Raw genomic sequence first — 14,806 nt, 5'->3', positions numbered from 1 at the left:
CCTTAGTGACTCCAATTCTCTCTTTTCACACCAGGGGCATGTTGAGGCCCAGAGAGGGGCAGGGTCTGGTCCAAAGTCACACAGCAGGGCCAGAACTAGGAACTCCTGATTTTAAGCCCCCTGCTCTGCCCACCTGGGGCTACTGGTAAAGAAGCCACCTGCTGATGTAAGAAATTTAAGAGATGTAGGTTTGATCCCTGGGTTGGGAAGATCCCCTGGAGAAGGAAATGGCTACCCACTCCAGTGTTCTTGCCTGGAGAATCCCATGGACAGAGGAGCCTGGCGGGCTTCACTCCATGGGGTCGCAAAGAGTCGGACACTGCTGAAGAGACTTAGCAGCACACATACCCTTCCCATCATTCAAGGCAGCCTCCTGAGACTAACATCTTAATTTATTTTGACTTCAGAGAGCATTTTACACACACTATTTCTCAATCACCTGGGAGATAGGCACTCCTGCTTTATAGAAGAGGAAACTGAGGCCTGCAGAGATGAAACCCCTGGCCTGAGGTTGAGGAAATTTCTGGGGCAACAAAGCAGGATCCCCATCCTTCTGCCCTGGTCATCCTTCAGAGGCGTGGCCCGGGGACTTTGGGCGGTCGGTCCCCAGAGTGGCCCTTGCTACAATCCTTGTCTCCTGCCCCACTGACCTGACCTGGACTCAGAACCACAGAAGGCGCTCATCTCTGATAGTTCCTGGGACCGGGCCATGGCTCCATCTTCCTGCCTTTGCACTTGGGACAACTCCGTGCAAAGGCCTCTGGGAAGGCTCTGCACCCTCCACCAAAGGCAGGTAGGCAGCCTGGCTGCTTCCGTGGAATTCAGAGCGCGTCTACCCCAGGGCCCGTGGGATGGGCAAAGGACAAACTCCCTCCCAGGCAAACATTACTCTTGTGGTAATTTACATCAGAAAGCATTTCATTCATGTAGACTGTCTCTCATTCATTCTCCGTTTAGTGAGCACTGCAGGTCTTTGGAGTAACCCACAGCCCTGTGGGACGAGGTGCTGCGAAGTGTCACTGTGTCCCCAGACTCTGGCAGCCGTCTTCCCCATGTGGGTTTTCCCTGCCCAGCCTGGCTCACGTGTGGCTTCTGGTAACACCTCTGCTTCCCCTCCTTGAGTCCTCTTATTCTCTAGGGCACCTCCTGGAAGCTTGTATTAAACTTTGTGCTACCCAGAGCCTGCATCTAGTTAACTCTTCCTGTATATCTGGCCTTGAACTAACAGCATACAGATCCTCACAAGAGTCCTAGGAAGTGGGTCTGCTCCCCCACTGACCTGTGATTGAACCGGGCTCAGAGACAGTGAGCAGCCTGCCTTAGGGATTCCCCTGGCCTGATCCTAAAGTTAAGCTCTTTCCCCCCACCCCTGCATAAAATAAGATACATGGAATTAAACCAATTATATTAAATAATGTTATCAAAATATTTTCAAAATGTTTGTAATACGCAAATACCTCTTTATTAACTCATTAAATCCAAGACCTAGTGATAGGTTTGACAGCTATTGTAATTTCAAAAGATCTGCAACAGTTCAGGGGCGATGTGAAAATATCTGCTTCCACCTATTGATGACAATATTATGAGTACAGCTAATAATACTACAGCTTGTTGCCTGAGCTCACAGCGGACGAGATGGTCGGATGGTGTCACTGACTCAATGGACCTGAGTTTGAGCAAACTCCGGGAGATGGTGAAGGACAGGGAAGCCTGGTGTGCTGCAGTACATGGGGTCGAGAAGAGTTGGACACGACTGAGCGACTGAACGACAACAACAATAGTAAGAGGATATGCTCAATGTCAGGTAAATGTTAGTGAAAGTAAAGAGATAATGTTTCCCCCAAGCTCACCAGTTTCTCGAGTTCCATGTGATCTGTGGACCCTGGGACGGGAAGTCCTGTCTTAGACGTAGATCATCCCTGACAGTGACGCCCTCCCTGTCTGTAGCTCATTAATCCAGTTTGTTACTTCTGATCTCCATCCCCCCCGCGCCCCTCCCCCCCAGACAGAGGCTGCCCTCTCCCCTCAGCCCCTGCCCCCAGCAGAGGGGCAGCGAGTCCACAGCAGGAGCAGGTGGGACCGCAGGGGCAGGGCAGAGGCGGCGGGTGGGATGGAAGAATCAGAATCCTAAACTGACCATAGCTGAATGTGGCCGCCTTCCCGCTGGGAGCAGACCCAGCCAGCGGGGGTGGAAGGGGCGGCCAGGGAGCCAGCCTGTCTGAGAAGCCCCTGGGGAATTTGTTAATAAGCCCTCAAACTTCCAGGGTCCAGCCCTGAGATTTGGATTCTGCGTTTTCCAGGAGGGGCCTACCCCTAGGCCTTTCCTTTGGATCCATCCCTGGGGGCGTCTACACTGTCAGGTTCAAAGACCTCAAGGTGAGAGTCCCTCCTCCCCCCCAGCTCTATCCGGGATGCTGGGGCCCCAGGCCAGCTGAAAATCATGCTCCCCAAATCTAGAAGGGTATCGGTGCAACCAGCCAATGGCCGTCTTGACATAGATCATCCCTGGCAGTGACGCCCTCCCTGTCTGTAGCTCGTTAATCCAGTTTGTTACTGCTGATCTCCATCTCCCCCCGCGCCCCTCCTCCCCTCCCCCCTAGACAGAGGATGCCCTCTCCCCTCAGCCCCTGCCCCCAGCAGAGGGGCAGCAAGTCCACAGCAGGAGCAGGTGGGACCACAGGGGCAGGGCAGAGGCGGGGGGCTGCCGTTCGATGCCCAGCGTCCCTCCTCCATCACCGTGGGCAGCCGCAGCCCAGGTTCCCACACATGACCCAGCATCCAGCTCGTGGCTCCTGGCCTCCTCTGGGCCTCCTACTCGCCCCCTCTCCTTCACGGAGAAGCGGACAATGATTCCGCACCACTGGCCTCTGACTGGGACTAGCCAGCACGTGTCTGGAGCGTCTGGAGTGGAGATGTTAATTCTTTGGAAATCCTCCTGCCTTTGGAGAGAGCCTGGGGCTGGGGTGGGAGGCAGCAGTGGGGTTTAAGAGGGGAGAAAATACAGGAAAGGAGGCGCTTTGAGGACTAGAGAGCAGAGTCCATGAGGAGGTCACAAGGAACTTGCAGGGCTGGCCTCATCCTCTCGGGCTTACTTCCTAAAGGGGCATCACGGGATGAGGTGGGGTGGGGAATGGGCCATTTTATGGGTGGCTGGTGCCTCCATGCCAGCTGGAAAGGGGGCTGCCATGGAAAGTGACTCAGAGTCACCCTCATCCCACAGCCGAGGAGACTGACATCCAGAGGGCGAGGGGACACAGCAGAGTCACGGCTGGACGGCACAGCCCAGGCTCCCAGCCTGGGTGCTCCCTGCCATATGCTGGGGGCCCGGTCTCAAAATACATCCCAGGCAACTCCCAGGTAGACTCACACTGGGATTGGAGGGGACAGGGAACACTGGACACGTCCTCAGAATTTACCATCGCTGGCAGACCTTCCCATCAGATATAACCCTTTGGTGGCCAGGGCTGTGTCTCCCACTTTCTCGGAGTCCCCTTAGCGCAAACAGGGGTAGTTGATGTTCAGTCGCTAAGTCGTATCCAATTCTTTGAGACTCCATGGACCGTACCTTGCCAGGCTCCTCTGTCCATAAGATTTCCCAGGTAAGAATACTGGAGTGGGTTGCCATTTCCTCCTCCAGGGGATCTTCCTGACCCAGGGATTGAACCTGCTTCTCCTGCATTGGCAGGCAGACTCTCTACCGCTGAGCCACCAGGGAAGCCCCGGGATGGAATATCATCAGTATAATAACTGCTCCTGCTTCACGTGGGCCAGAAGCCGTGCTGAACAATGTTCCAATCATCTGAAATAAGTGAATTATCCCCAGGAGTACATGCAGACCCAGAGAAGGTAAGCTTCCCACGGTGGTCTAGCTGGAGCGGGCAGAACTGGGGTGCAGACCCCAATCCAGACAGCACGCCCACAAGGTGGAAACAAGTAAAGAGAACACACTGGCAGGCGTGAGGCCTGGATTCAAGTCCAGACTCTGGAAAACCAGGGAGAATCCTGCCCTGTCTCTGACCCTCCAGTCCTCTGGCTGATTCCCACGATGACTATGACGATCTCTGTAAGTCTCAGTGGGGCTCCGGAGCCCCCAGCCTGCCCTCCCTCTGACAGTTCTCTCTTCCCACATTTCATCCCCCTTCGGGCCAGAGCAGCAGGAGACCCTTTGAAAGACTTGGTAATCCATCCCAAAATATGCAGGACTGTTGCTGGGGCAACCTGGCTGCCACACAGCCCGGATTTAAATATTTAATGGCTCCTCGGGTATTAAGGGGTCCTGGGAACTGGGCAGGAAAGGGCACAGGTCTGAGCTGGGGTAAGGGGGTGGGGAGCCCTGGCAGCTCCTGCCAGAACAGCACCCCCACCACAGGGGTCTTTGAAAAGACCCTGATGCTGGGAAAGATGGGAGGCGGGAGGAGAAGGGGACGACAGAGAATGAGACGGTTGGATGGCATCACCGACTCGATGGGCATGAGTTTGAGCAAGCTCCGGGGGTGGATGATGGACAGGGAGCCTGGTATGCTGCAGTCCATGGGGTCGCAGAGAGTCAGACACGACTGAGCGACTGAACTGAACTGAAGTGTCTGGCGGGATAAGACAGAAGCCCAGGCAGAATTCTGCTGCAAGCAGGGGGAGGGGAGCGGGTGATGGAAGGGGAGGGGACGCTCTCTGTCACAGGTGGATTTTCTTTTCTTAAGTGCCGCAGTGCAGCGGACACTGCGCTAGTCTTACGCTCTCTCCTTTGAGGTCACTATAATCCTATGAGGCACGCATACTATTGGTCCCAACTTACAAGTGAGAATGGGGATCAGAGAGGTGAAGTGACTCACCCAAGGCCACACAGCTGCCCCGAGAGGCACACCGGACCCCAAGGCCAGGCGGCTCCACAGCCAGTGCTCTTTCTGCTACATCTATCGGGAGGCAGGCTGGAAATCCTGCTGAAAGTTAATGCCTGTAACAGTTAAGAAAGGCAATGCCAAAGAATGCTCAAACTACCGCACAATTGCACTCATCTCACACGCTAGTAAAGTAATGCTCAAAATTCTCCAAGCCAGGCTTCAGCAATATGTGAACCGTGAACTTACAGATGTTCAAGCTGGTTTTAGAAAAGGCAGAGGAATCAGAGATCAAATTGTCAACATCCGCTGGATCATGGAAAAAGCAAGAGAGTTCCAGAAAAACATCTATTTCTGCTTTATTGACTATGCCAAAGCCTTTGACTGTGTGGATCACAATAAACTGTGGAAAATTCTGAAGGAGATGGGAATACCAGACCACCTGACCTGCCTCTTGAGAAGTCTGCATGCAGGTCAGGAAGCAACAGTTAGAACTGGACATAGAACAACAGACTGGTTCCAAATAGGAAAAGGAGTACGTCAAAGCTGCATATTATCACCCCACTTATTTAACTTTTATGCAGAGTACATCATGAGAAACGCTGGACTGGAAGAAGCACAAGCTGAAATCAAGATTGCCGGGAGAAATATCAATAACCTCAGATATGCAGATGACACCACCCTTATGGCAGAAAGCGAAGAGGAACTAAAAAGCCTCTTGATGAAGGTGAAACAGAAGAGTGAAAAAGTTGGCTTAAAGCTCACCATTCAGAAAATGAAGATCATGGCATCTGGTCCCATCACTTACTGGGAAATAGATGGGGAAGCAGTGGAAACAGTGTCAGACTTTATTTTTTGGGGCTTCAAAATCACTGCAGATGGTGAATGCAGCCATGAAATTAAAAGACGCTTACTCCTTGGAAGGAAATTTATGACCAACCTAGACAGCATATTCAAAAGCAGAGACATTACTTTGCCAACAAAGGTCTGTCTAGTCAAGGCTATGGTTTTTCCAGTGCTCACGTATGGATGTGAGAGTTGGACTGTGAAGAAGGCTGAACGCTGAAGAATTGATGCTTTTGAACTGTGGTGTTGGAGAAGACTCTTGAGAGTCTCTTGGACTGCAAGGAGATCCAACCAGTCCATTCTGAAGGAGATCAGCCCTGGGATTTCTTTGGAGGGAATGATGCTGAAGCTGAAACTCCAGTACTTTGGCCACCTCATGAGAAGAGTTGACTCATTAGAAAAGACCCTGATGCTGGGAGGGATTGGGGGCAGGAGGAGAAGGGGACGACAGAGGATGAGATGGCTGGATGGCATCACTGACTCGACGGATGTGAGTCTCAGCGAGTCAGTGATGTCCGGGAGTTGGTGATGGACAGGGAGGCCTGGCGTGCTGCGATTCTTGGGGTCGCGAAGAGTTGGACACGACTGAGCGACTGAACTGAACTGAAAGTGCTTTCTACAGGCCGGGCACTGTGCTAAGGGCTGTACAGGCTCTAATGCGCTCAACTTTCACGACAGCCCTGTGAGGGAGGTGTTATTGCCCCCATTGTACAGATGTGGAAACTGAGGGCTTGAGAGGGGAGGTCAGACCCCAAGATCACAGGGACATGGGGAAGCCTCTATTCCGGCCTCAGCGGGACACTCCGGAGCCGGTGTCCTTCATCTAGTTCTTAGCCCAAATTTAGAATGCTGTATAACAAAAACAACAACAAATAAATAAAAATCAAATTCAAAATGACTTTTCACCCTGGTGCTTTGTCCATGTCCCCCCAAGATGGATAGGATGGCAAGAGGAAATTCTTCCAACCATTCAGCAATGAAGATGAGTCACCTTGAGGTTTTTTGGCTTCAGTCACTTTCTCTACACATAAAACATGGGCACACAGACAACAATGTAGACAGCCTTGGAGACACACAGACGCACACTAAGACAAAAGTACAAGACACGGACCCATGGACAAATGTGGGTGCACACACAGGCACAAGCACTGGCGCGCACGCACACACACACACACATACACACACACACAGATGGACTCTGGTCGCTTTCCTCCTGATTGAATTAACTCGAGTGTCAGGAAAGGGAAAAGACATCCAAAATCATTTGGCCAATGCCTCTGCCAACCTCAAGGCTATTTTAAATAGCCAAACTGATCTGATCTTATTTTTAAAGCTCTTCAGGAAGGAGGACAAATCCCATAACCTCATTCTGATGTCTCCCCCTTAAGTAGGGAAGTTCTCCTGACATCTAACCAAATTCCTGCTTTAGATGGTAAAGAATCTGCCTGTGAATGAAAGAGACCCAGGTTTGATCCCTGGGGAAGATCCTCTGGAGGAGGAAATGGCAACCCACTCCAGTATTCTTGCCTGGAGAATTCCCTGGACAGAGGTTCCTGGTGGGCTACAGTCTGTGGGGACAAAGAGTCAGACACGACTGAGCGACTAACACTTTCACTTTTACATTAATCACAATGCAACTTTTACCATCAATACCCTGCTTTACAGCTCCCAAAGCCCTCCTGTATTTATGTTCTTGTTTAACCCTCACAGCCGTCCAGCAAAGCAAGCAGAGCAGAGATGATTATAGTAGTTTATGGCGAGTGTGGCCCAGAGAAGTTAAGGAGCTTGCCTGTAGTGACACAGTCCCTGTTGAAGCTGGGCTGCAACCCAGATGTAGAATGTTGGTTTCACGGCTCCTCGAACTACGCCAGGTGCTGCCAGCGTCCCACCATTTTCGCTTTGTCTTCTCCTCTCAGCCTCTGAGCTTCCTTGGACCTGAGCCTGTCAGCGAGGGGACCACACGGCACCTGGCTTGCCTCCCTTTTGCCTGAGTGATGCCTGCATGCGGCGTAGGGGCGGGGGCCTCTCACAGTTGGGTGATCCCAACAAGCTCCTCCACCCAGAGGCAAACAGCACGCTCCCTCCCAAGACAGCAGTCTTCCTGTGCTGAAAGCAGGCTGGTGAAGCTGCCGGCTCCTCCTCTGAGCATCCTTCATCCCATGGAAGGCTCCTCCAACTCCCCAGGGACCAGGACTTGTCACCGGAGATGAAGCCAAGCTGCACCCAAGCCTCACACCCACCAAGTGCACGGCCCCACTTACATTCACTCGGTAGTAAATATTAGAGACACCCGGTCTTCTCAGGGCAACTGCAATGATTCTAGTCATCTGGCCTGATTTAGGGAGGGCCACAACCCCTTCCCATTAGAGGAATGACTACAGGTATTTGGAGTTCAAGTTATGGAGGGAAAGCAACGGAGAAGTAGAGGGCTCATGACAAAGAGTCCTGGCTGGCTTGAGAAGATCCTGAGAGGAAATGAATCAAGGGAAGATCCGGGCTGGGGCCTGAGAAGAGGAGGAGGCGGGAGGCAGAGAGATCTGCATTCTTTCCTCCCCATAAAAAATCATCCCAGCTGTGCCTAGGAGCCCTAAAGGAAGATGTGGGCAGGATGGGGCAGGGCTTAGATGGAGACAGGCGCAGGCTCAGGCAAATCCACAGCTCCAGTGGATGTAAGGATCAAAAGTCCAGGGTTCTGAAATCAAATCCCGTTTGGGATTTCACGGCCACCAGCTAGCTCTGTGGCTGGACCAGTCCCCTCTCACTCTGGCTTAGGTTCTGTGTACCAGGCTTCCCTCTGTCTCTCCGTCTTGAGTCTCATTTCTCTGCTCTGTCTGCGCTCTCTCCCCTCTCTGAATGTATGAGAGCACGCGCGTGCTCACACACACAAACACTGTGACCCCTTCCTGCAGGGGTGGAAGGCTGCCTGCTGTTGGTGGCTAGATCTCTTTCCTCTTAAAGCCCACCTCCCTGGGGGCCTGGACGGAAATCCCCTAGCCCTGCCCTGGGACTGTGACCCCCAGCGGGTGGCAGCCACGTTTAATTTAGAGGCTCTGCATGTGTGAGCCGTTGTGCACAAGCCTGCTTGCCCAAGGCAGCCCGAGGACTGCCGGGGCCCTGCTGGGAGCTGGGGGCCTGGGGAGCCTCCTTGCTGGGAAAAGGAAGAACGCGGCAGGTGTTTCATTTCCCCCTGGCCGCCCGCTAATTAAGAAAGAGGAAGACCCAGAGAGTTCAGGGGGCAAGCTGGGGTTTCCTAGAGACCCTGTGGGGGTGAGGAGGGGGCGGGGGTGCAGAACGGGCTTTAGGACGAGGCTGTCCTGGGCTGCCCTCTGAGCCTACCCCAGGTGCTCGTGTGACCTTGAACAGGCACCTCTGAGCCCCTCGAAGGTGACTCCAGAGCCCCTAGGGCCCCGGCCACCTGTGCAGACCTGGGTCACGTCCAGGCAGACATAGGCGGCAGGGCTATGCTGGGAGCTAAGGGACGTGTTGGCGAGATGGTTCTGCATTTGTCTCAGGCCATTACTCCACCAATTGCCCCTTCCTGGGTGTAATTCTGAACAGTAAATGTTATTGGAGGAGAAATCCTGTGGGGAAGTGGATCTTCTGTGCGTGAGTGCACAGTCGCTTCAGTCGTGTCTGACTCTTTTGTGACCCATGCACCGTAGCTCGCTAGGCTCCTCTGTCCATGGAATTCTCCAGGCGAGAATACTGGAGTGGGCTGCCATGCCCTCCTCCAGGGGATCTTCCCGACTCAGGGATCAGACTTGAGTCTCTTACGTCTCCAGTGTTGGCAGGCGGGCTCTTCTGTGGAGGCCTCATATCGAACTTTCCAAGGTCAGTGTTCCAGGAGGAGGCAAGGAAAACCTGGATCCATAAACTGGGTGAAGCAACAGGGCGGGGATAAACCACCTCCGAGCTTCACCCTGGGGATGAAGGAAATACAGAGGTGCTTAGGACAGGGCCTGGCACAGAGTGGGGCCTCAGGGAAGGCCCACACGCATTGCCTGGCACTGGGTGGAGAACACAGATGTTCACAAACATCCCACTGGAGCTTTCTGATGCCTTGTGACTATCCTTAGCTGATGGAGGAGGAGACTAGGATGAAGACCCTGAAGGATTGGAGAGCAGTGGGAGAGAAGGGAGAGGGTTGGGGCTGCACTGCGTGAGTTCTAAGGCCCAGACCTGCACTTTCTCTCTGCTGCTTTTCAATCACGTCACACCCTGTTAGGTCATGTGTCCCTCCAAAATATGGATTTGGGGGTCCTTTGTTCAACTTCATCAGTGGCGCCCAAAGAGATCCTTTCTTCCCAGGTTTTTGTCCCCATCATGAGGTTACATGTGCCAAGCTGCTTCCGGAAGGGACTGGCCCTCAGGGGCAGTGGCAGAGGTCCAGAGGGTGGGAGGGGTCTGAGAAGCCAGGGTCTGGGGAGGAGGGTCCCTGCCCTCAGCAGTGGAACCAGTTCACCAGGAGAGAAAGAATAACAAGAACGTGTTGCACGTCCACAGAGCTGCAAGAGCCAGACATGGTTCTTATTGGCTTCTGCAGTCCCATGTAGATGCTCTTATTATCCCGTTTTCAGCTGGAACAACCGAGGCTCAGAGAGGTTAAGCCACTTGCTCGAGGATGCACAGCGAGAAAGCAGCAGGGCTGACTCCAGAGTCTGGGCCTGTAACAAAGGCCTGACGCTGCCCTTCTCCCATCTGTGATAGCAGCAGCCCCAGGCCTGCTGCAGGAAGCCTGACGGCCAGAGCCTTCAGCCTGCAGGCCCGTCCCTGAAGGGCCACTGGGCAAATGTGGGACCTGTCGTCTGCTGTCCTCACACGGGGATGAATGGTGTCCTGGTGGACGGGGTCTCATGGAGGACTCCGTCACTTTCCCATCTTAGAGAAGGCCAGCCTTGAGGGGGCCCCCAAGGTCCTAGAGTCTGTCCTTTTCATGGTACAGATGACGGCTCTGCGGACCTGCCCCCGGTCACACAGCATGTCCTGAAGAGCCTCAGCATTACGGGCTGGGCTTCAGCTTGGTCTTTCACCCTCCGCCGTTCACTTCCCAGGTCGCCTGTGGCTGGCTGCTGAGTCTCAGAGGGGACACTCAGGCTGACACCCCACTCCCAAAGGGTCTCAGGGAATGACTACTTCCCAGGTTCCATGCGCTTTGATTGCCCTTTCATTTGATCCTCACATCACTATTAGTATCCTCATTTATAGATGAGGGGATGGGATCCCTTCCCCAGGGTCACAGAGCTTGGAGGAAGAGAGGCTGTGGGCCTCTGCCCTGGGGCCACTGGCAGGGAGAAAGGGTCTCTGATTACCCACATGCTCAGCGCAGAACAGCTTCCAAAGCTCTGCCCAAGGGACCTGGAACCTGAGGCCGCCGGGCTGCCACACTCCCTGGCGTTCATGCCATCCATCTCGGAGTTCATTGGAGGAAGGGGACAAGGCTTATGAAGCTGCACCGCGATGGCCGCCTTGGGGGCACTTCTGGCACACACAGCATGGGGGTGCCTTGCGGTGGCCTGGTTATTTTTTTGGGGGGTGTTGGCCTTTTGATCCCACAGAGGTGGAGCCTCAGAGGCCTGGGGAGGAGGCAGAGATCTAAGGCAGGAGTCATCACCTCTCACCAGACCAGAGGGCCCGCCATGCATCCCTGCCCAGGGACAACGCATCCCCGAGTTTCCAGAGGACAAAGGGACACCTTCATCCTTCCCGCTGCCATTCTGGCCTCCAAGTACTAACGGCAGGGGACGAGAAGCAACCAGCACTGGTGAAGGAATCCTCTACCCCCGGGTCATTTATTGGGTTAGTCAAAAAGTGTGTTCAGGTTTATTTTTTTAACATTACACAAAACACTTGAATGAACCTTTTGGGCAGCCCCATACTTAGCAGAGTCGGACTCGACTGAGCAACTGAACTGAACTGAATACTTAGCCCCATCACATCCTCACAACAGCTTACAAGGCCCCCCTCCCCAAGCTCATCTTAGGCTACCTCCTCCTCCCTCACCCCACTCCAGTCAGCTCCAGTCACACCGGTCTCTTCCGCATGGCAAGCACACATCGGCCTCAGGGCCTTTGCACCAGCTGGTCCTTCTGCCTGGGACTCTCCTGCTAATATTCTACACATTGTATTCCTTCAGTTCATTCAGGTCTCTGACCAAATTCTGCAAGGAGATCTTCCCTGACCACTCCCAACTCTGTTCCCCAACAACCTAAAATAGTACCTCTCCCCAGTCACCATCACCGACTCAGTGGACGTGATAAGCAAACTCCGGGAGATGGTGAAGGACAGGGAAGCCTGGCGTGCTGCAGTCCACGGGGTTGAAACGAGTCACACATGACTGAGTGACTGAACAAGAACAACCAGTCAGCATCTATCTCCTTGTTGACACTTATCTCCAACAAAGTTCTCTTTCAGTTATTTGTCTTCTGTCCCTTTCCCTTGAATGCAGGAAGGCAGCAACCTTGTTCATCTGCTTCATTGCTGAATCCCAGCCTCTGATACAGTACCTGCCACAGAAGGAGTGCTCAGTGGACGTTTGAAGAAGGAAGGAAACAAGGGAGAGGCAAGGAGGAATAAATCTCTGTGTGGGCCTCTTTCACACGATTCTGATTTGACTCTTGCTGAAACAGTATCGGAAGACACAGGACCAGTTACATAACTTGTGAGGCCCAGTGAAAATGAGGGTGTCTCATTCAAAAGTTATTATGACTTACAAGGTGGCAACAGAATAGTATTAAACCAAGCGCAGGGCTCTGGGCCACTGCCCAGGTCGCATATTTGAAGCTGGCCCTGCGGTGGTGTTCTTACCATTCCCCTAGTGCTGCTCAGAGATGGGAGGGTCAGAGAGGTATGGTGACTTGTCCAACATCACACAGCACTGTGCTATGGCTTAGAAACTCACAAACTCTCCCCTCCTCGGTTCTTTCAGTGGCTATGGAAGGAATCCTGTTATCCCCATACGTCTGCAAATCAGGGGAGCCAGCCCAGAGAAGAAGGTAGGAGAGCAAAATTCCCTGTAAATCTATTTCACCTAACATATTCATGTCATATATATATAATTTTTTTCATTCGACTGCAAAGTATATCCACAGTTGTTTTAATAAAAAGATAAGGTATTATCTTCCAAATCTTTGAGTGCATTGATGTTCCATCAGGACACGCAGAGCTGGCCCTGAGACTCTGCGCAACCCCTGGCTTGGGGAGGAATACCCCAGGTGCTGAGGGTACCCACACCTCAGCTGAAAAAGCACCTCCGTAGACGATCCTCGCACGGGTGCAACCGTGCACACTGCACGAGCATGTTAGTTTCAGCTCCTCACTCCTCGTCTCTCTCCTGCTTGGTCCAGAGGAAACCTCTTCCAGGATGGCCCCAGACCCAGATGTCAAGCAGTCTTGCACAGATCTCCTTTTCACAACAGAGAACAGGGGATGGGGCGGGGTGGTGGGGGGAAGCTTCCCTCCTGGGGAAATACGCCTCGGCCTGTTAACAGTGAGAGGAGAGCGTTATTACCCTGCTCAGCCAGCCAGCTTCACTCGCTGTGCTAATTGGAACGTGTAATGGTTTGTTAATACGGTCTAATCTGGGGAGCCCGGCTCAGAGGGGTCTCTGTGATGGGGGTATGGCGTGGGGGTGGGGGCTTCTGAGGGTACTGCCAAGAAGGGCTGGGAGTGTGCCTGTGGTGCCTGCTTTGCAAAATGATGTCTTAATCCAGCATCCAAATCCAGCAGCACAACTTGCGATCTTGGGCTGCTGCGGTTGTGTGTGTGTGTACCTGCGGTTGTGTGCGTGTGTACCTGTGTGCACGTGCATGTGTGTGTGCACAGTGGATACGATGGCTGGCGGGTGTGTACACGCACGGTGCCGGGTATAGGACTAAGAGGTGGGGGGAGAGGAGAGAATGTAGCTGCATCACACCTAAAGGCAGGACGCAGCCCTCTAGTTTCGACAACGCAAGCAAAGACATCTATTTTCCCATGACTGGCTCACCCAGCCCCTATTAACACTAATTAGGAGGACTGGGAATTCCCCATAACTTCATAATTACTGTTAACAGATTTCACAGGGGCCGTGAAGGAAATGGAACACCCCATCCTATATTCACAGCCCAGGTGACGATGGTTCATGTGGTCACTGCGTCCCCCTGCTCCAGCCACAAGGCTCTGCGATTCCCCCCAGGGACCCCAGGTGCCCAGACTGCCCGATATGATAGGATACTGGAGGTGGGGGTGGCACCAAGGTCTCCGTCAGGACTGTTTCAGTCGTGCCAAGTAGACAGGGTGCCCTGGGTGAGGCCTCTGGGGAAAATTCTCTGGTGTTGGGAGCTGGGAGAAATGAGGCAGGAGTCCAGGGAAGATGGGGTGCTACTCGGGAAGAGACTTCAAGTTTGGCCTTGGCCCTGGAGGTCGAGGAACGAACAGACCAGCGCGTGCTGATGCTGACCGACCACTGCCAGCTCAGGCCACCCCCGGCCCCGCCCCTCCTGCCCCTCCCTCTTAGCTCCAAGTCCATTAAGATGAACCATATTTTAAAGGTGGCGCTGAAGAGTTGGCAAGATCACAGCAGTACCTCACAGTGTCACTAGGCCCCCTCCCCAGGCTGCAGCCAGACAGCTTAGGAAACCACAGTTGAGCCATGCCGGGACCTCTCAGCTGCTTGGCGGTGGGAGGGCCACTTCTGCCAGCTGACAGTGGCAGGGGCATCCCAGCAACCGCAGTTGCTGGTCCTCGTGATGAGCCCCATCTGTGCTCACGAGACCCTCGCCTGGCCTCCCTGCCTCGGCCCCGGTGGTCCCGCTGCAGGCCCTGCGCCGAGTGGGGTCATGGGGGCAGGCGCCAGCGCTGTCCCCCTCGCCCGAGTGTCTGCCTGGGCGTCCGCCCCTCACCCCGGCTGTGACCGACCCAGCCCCCACGCCCGGGAAATGCTGTCGCTCTGTGCAGGGCTCGGGTTCTGGCTCCAGTTCCAGAGGACAGGTCTTTGTTCTTTCCCTGTCTGCCCAGACTCTGAGATTCTCCATTTATTAGTGAGTTTAAAGGCCCCTTACTTAACCATATTAAAAAGCGCTGAAACAGTATCAAACATAAACTGCCTCTTAGTGACTTTTTCTTTTATTCTTTATATTCAGTGACTT

General features: G+C 53.7%; 1 protein-coding gene across 22 annotated transcripts in view; it reads right to left on the bottom strand.

The window, feature by feature from the left end:
- The window catches only part of TSPAN18 (tetraspanin 18), a 214,777-nt gene that overhangs the window by 44,838 nt on the left and 155,133 nt on the right, over window positions 1–14,806 (bottom strand). For 3 of the 22 annotated variants that reach the window (XM_086341264.1, XM_086341268.1, XM_086341269.1), the window contains one exon: window positions 4,830–4,951. The exons of the other annotated variants lie outside the window; for them this stretch is intronic. The gene's annotated coding sequence lies outside the window, so the exon portion shown is untranslated. The remainder of the gene's footprint in view (window positions 1–4,829; window positions 4,952–14,806) is intronic. 22 annotated transcript variants of the gene reach the window in all.

The sequence above is a fragment of the Bos grunniens genome, chromosome 15 (genome assembly GCF_055505025.1).
Source record: "Bos grunniens cultivar Pamir isolate PY7600 chromosome 15, Bosgru_T2T1.0, whole genome shotgun sequence".
Classification (NCBI taxonomy): domain Eukaryota; kingdom Metazoa; phylum Chordata; class Mammalia; order Artiodactyla; family Bovidae; genus Bos; species Bos grunniens.
Note: the sequence above shows the minus strand (reverse complement) of the source record. Positions and strands in the feature narration are given on the sequence as shown.